Genomic DNA, 5,210 nt, shown 5'->3' with positions numbered 1-5,210 from the left:
CACCTGGAAATATGTAATGATGCAACATGAAACTTATCTAGGTGACGCAACAATGAAAAGTAAAAATAAATGGGGGAGGAGTAGAGTTTGAAAACTCTATGAAACTAGGTTTAATGTCTCTAGTCGACGTTGAAATGCTCTCAATCATCAAGATAGACGGGATCCACCAAAAGGGCGACTTCCACATCTATTTGAAAAACTTATCCTTCAATGTAAGGCTTCAATCTTTGCCCATTCACTTTTTAAAAAAATTCTCATCTTTCAAGTTCTTTATTTCAATTGCCCCATAAGGAAAAATGGAGATAATCACACAAGGGCCTTCCCATTTAGTGCGAAGTTTCCCGAGAAAGAATTTAAGCCTAGAGTTGAAGAACCATGCTTCTTGCCCAGGCTCAAAGGACTTCTTCACAATGTGTTTATCATGAAAAGCTTTGGTCCTTTCTTTGTAGAGTTTAACATTGTCATAGGCATTATATCTCAACTCCACTAACTCATTCAATTGGAGTAAACGGTTCTCACCAGCCTTATCAAGATCAAGATTATGTTTTTTTACTGCCCACAAAACCTTATGTTCTAGCTCAACCGAAAGATGGTAAGGCTTCCCACAAACAAGTCTATAAGTAGACATGCTTATTGGAGTCTTATAAGCCGTCCGGTAAGCCCACAAAGCATCATTTAATTTTCTTAAGCAATCCTTCCGAGTCGTGTTCACCATTTTTTCAAGAATTTGCTTAATTTTCCGATATGAAACCTCAACTTGCCCACTTGTTTGAGGGTGGTAGGCAGTGGCAACCTTGTGAGTGACGGAGTACTTCAAAAAGAGTAGCTTCAAGAATTGATTGGAAAAATGTTTTCCTTATCATTAATAATTGCCCTTGGCATTCCAAAACGAGTAAAGATATCTGATTTAATGAATTGAACCACCACGAAATGGTCATTTGTTCTAGTAGCACAAGCCTCAACCCACTTAGAAATATTATCGATGGCAAGGAGGATATATTGGAAGCCATAAGACATTGGGAATGGTCCCATGAAATCTATGCCCCAAACATAAAAAATTTCCACAACAAAAACTGGAGTTAAAGGCATCATATCTCTCTTTGACACTAATCCCATTTTTTGGCACCTGACACACTCCTTGCAAAAGTTGTAGGCATCCTGATGGATAGTGGGCCAAAAGAGGCCACTTTGAAGAACCTTCAAGACAGTATTCTTTGTACTAAAATGCCCATCACATGTAAGTGTGTGGCAAAATACAAGAACACTCAAAACCTCACTTTCCAGAACACTTCTCCTTATTATTTGATCTGGGTAGTAATGAAACAAAATGGAATCTTCCCAATAGTACTTCCGTATATTAGCAAAGAATTTGTCTTTTTCTTGTCTTGACCAATTGGTGGGAAGTTTTTCAATTGCAAGGTAATTCACAATATCTGCAAACCTAGGCAACTTCCCATTAGAAATGTGAAAAAGTTGCTCATCCGGGAAAGAATCACGAATTGTAAGACTTGGGGAAGATTCAACCATCAACCTTGAGAGGTGGTCGGCTATGACATTGTTGGAGCCTTTCTTGTCCTTGATTTCAAAGTCAAATTCTTGGAGGAGTAAAATCCGTCTTATTAAACGCAGTTTGGTTTCCTTTTTAATAAGAGATGTCATAGAGCAGCATGATCGGAAAACATAATCACCTTTGATCCCAAGAGATATGACCAAAATTTATCAAGGGCATACACTACGGCAAATAACTCTTTCTCAGTAGTGGAGTAATTTAGTTGAGCTCCCGAGAAAGTTTTACTTACATAGTATATGGCACATGGAAGATTACCCACCCTTTGTCCCAAGACGGCACCCATTACATAGTTAGAAGCATCACACATAATCTCAAATGGTAATGACCAATTTGGAGGTTACATGATAGAGGCAGAAGATAGAAGAGTGTGAAGTTGGTGAAAAGCATCTAGGCATGTTTGGTCAAGACAAATGGTATTTCCTTGGTGAGAAGATTGCACAAGGGTCTAGCAATTTTGCTAAAGTCTTTGATAAGCGGCGATAGAAGCTGGCATGACTTAAGAAAGAGCAGATCTCTCTCACCATAGAAGGTGGAGGTAATTCAGAAATGTGCTCAACTTTGTTTTATCAACTTCAATACCCCTTTGAGATATGACATGTCCTAACACTTTCTCCTCTTGAATCATAAAATGGCTTTTTTCCCAACTAAGAACAAGGTTTGTCTCACGACACCTTTTAAGCACAAGTGAGAGATTTTGGAGGCACGAATCGAATGATAACCCAAAAATCAAGACGTCATCCATGAGGACTTCTAAATATTTTTCCACCATATCCGAGAATATTGACATTATACACCTTCGGAATGTGGCAGGGGCATTGCACAAACCAAATGGCATCCGTCGATAAGCAAATGTGCCAAAGGGACAAGTAAAGGTGGTTTTCTCTTGGTCAAGTGGATCTAGGGCCACTTGATTGTACCTCGAGTAGCCATCAAGGAAGTAATAATACTTTTGTCCGGCCAATCTTTCTAAGATTTAATCAATAAAGGGTAAGGGAAAATGATCATTCCTAGCGGCGGAATTTAATTTACGGTAATCGATGCATACACACTATGAAGTAGTGGTACGTTTGGAAATGAGATCACCTTTAGCATTCTCTACAACCGTAATTCTTGACTTTTTGGGAACTACTTGTGTCAGACTAACCCACTTGCTATCGGAGATAGGGTAAATGATTCCAGCATCTAATAACTTCACTACCTCCTTTTTGACAACTTCCATCATGTTTGGGTTCAATCTCCTTTGAGCATCTCTAAAGGGTTTCTCATCATCCTCCATATGAATGCGATGCATACATATGGAAGGGTCAATTCCCTTTAGGTCGGCTACACTCCACCCAATGGCTTCCTTATTTTCTTTAAGCACTTTCACAAAAATCATTCTCTTGGTTTTTTTCAAGATTTGAAGCAATTATGACCAGAAAAGTCTTTTTTGGGCCTAAGAAGGCATATTTAAGATTATAAAGGAGTTGTTTAAGCTCAAGAGTAGGTGGAGAGATGAGGGACGGTACCGGAGGAGTGCTAAAGAGTGGAGGAAGAGGTTCTTTTGGACTCTTCCATGGTGAGAAGTATAGAGTAACGACAGAGTCCATCAAAGCATTCACTTCGCTTATGGATCCTTCATTGTCAAAACCATAATTTTCATACATTTCTAAGAGACATGCCTCAAGAGGATCCTTGGAAATGATAGAGGAAAGGTTCTCCTTAAGAGGGTTCTTTGAGAGCATTAAAGGAGTAGACTCTTCTACAACTTCATCCAAAACATCAACAAGGTAACACTCATCTTCATCGATAGGATGTCGACTTGCATTGAACACATTAAGCTTAACCATCATAGTGCCAAAAAAGATTTCCATGATGCTGGACCTACAATTGATAGTTGTATTTGCGGTGGCAAATAATAGCCTTCCTAAGATGATTGGATTGGAAACCAGTTCGGTATCTAGTACTATAAAATCAACCGGGAAGTAGAACTTATCAACCTTGATGAGGATATCCCCAATCATTCCCTTAGGCTTCTTGATGGACCTATCAGCCAATTGGAGTACCACCGAAGTTGGTTTCAAGTCACTCAATCCTAATTGCACATACACGGAGTAAGGGATGAGATTAACACTTGCTCTTAAATCAAAAAGAGCCCTACGAACCTCATGGTTCCTAATAACATAAGAAATGGTTGGAGCACCAGGGTCCTTAAATTTAGGAAAAGTGTTATGGAGAAGGATGGAGCTCACTTGCTCCGTGAGAAGCACTTTTTTAGGGCTTTGTCCCTTGTTCTTCCTCTTTTGTGTGCACAAGTCCATCAAGAACTTTGCATATGGTGGAATTTGTCTAATAACATCTAAGAGAGGAATCTTGATTTTAACTTGCTTGAAAACTTCCATCATGTCATGGATTTTTCCCTCTTGTCTCCTAAATGGTGAAGTCTCTCTCAAAGCATAAGGAAATGGAGCTTTTGGCTCAGATGACTTTTCTACTTGGGGAGATAATGATGATGAAGGAGAGTTCTTTGTGGAACCACTTACATATAAGGAAGTAGGAATAGGATCGGAAATGGGACGGGGACAACCACTTGGTTGAACCGGTTCACTAACTTCACTTGGTTTCTCTACCTTATTGTCCACTCGCCTCCCACTTCTCAATTTGGTTATAGCTTGCACTTGCTTATGGGGAGGAAATCCCGATGTAGGACTTGTTCCTCTCGGGTTGACTTAGAAGCTTACCCTTCTCTCTTACATTCATGGAATTGGTTATTTTCCCGATATGGGATTTAAGCTTTGAGATTGATTGAGAATGAGAGTGTAACAATTTATTATTTGCTTCTAAACCACCAAAACCTTATCTTCAAAAGTGGAATTCCTAGAATGAGCTTAAGATTGATGAGAGTAAACTTGGCGTTGGAAGATTGAGGATGAGAATAGTGATTCACATTTTGATTGGAATTGAAACAAAAGTGGTACCCTTAAGAATTTTAAAAATGAGAAGACACATACCTTCCTTGGAAATTCGGATTGTGAGGAGGGTTTACACCGTCTCCTTGATTTTTCCAAGAAAAGTTTGAAGTCTCTCTCCATCCCAGAATATAAGCATAGAAATAAGGATGAGCAAATGTAGCATTAACTTGTTCTTGTTGTTCACTTGGAAAGGATTGTCCTTGGGGATAATTGGAAATATTGTGATTGTAACTAGAACAACTCATACCCATATCATTTTGAGGACGCGAAGAGTAGAGTGATTGAATTACCAGTTTTTTGCTCAACAAGAATTGGTCAAGCCTTTATGTAAGAGTTTTAACCTCGGCAACAATCTCCATTGGACTCTCTACTTAACACACATTCGAGTTCTTTCTCCCTCCCACACTAGAATTACCTCTTATCCGAGAGGATTGAGATTTATGCATTTAATTTTTGCTCATATTCTCAAAGAGGTGCCAAATGTCATTTTCATGTTTTCCAAAGTATGAACCTCCACACGAAGCATCCACTATACCTTTATGGGTATCGGATAAGCTCTCATAGAAGTATTAAACCAATTATCATTTTGGAATGCCATGATGTGGGCACTTCCTTAGCAAATCATTCAATCTCTCCCACGCTCTATGTAGGGTTCTCCATCCCCGTGAGAAAATTCATAAATTAAGTTT

At 39.0% G+C, this 5,210-nt stretch overlaps 1 pseudogene; it reads left to right on the top strand.

Annotated features, from left to right (window-relative positions):
- Positions 1-5,112: 5,112 nt before the first annotated feature.
- LOC132280285 (small nucleolar RNA R71) lies at positions 5,113-5,210 on the top strand (annotated as a pseudogene).

The sequence above is a fragment of the Cornus florida genome, unplaced genomic scaffold, assembly GCF_030987335.1.
Source record: "Cornus florida cultivar Cherokee Brave unplaced genomic scaffold, ASM3098733v1 CherokeeBrave_3.0.0_Hap2_Chr10, whole genome shotgun sequence".
Classification (NCBI taxonomy): domain Eukaryota; kingdom Viridiplantae; phylum Streptophyta; class Magnoliopsida; order Cornales; family Cornaceae; genus Cornus; species Cornus florida.
This window is presented reverse-complemented; position numbering and strand designations above follow the sequence as displayed.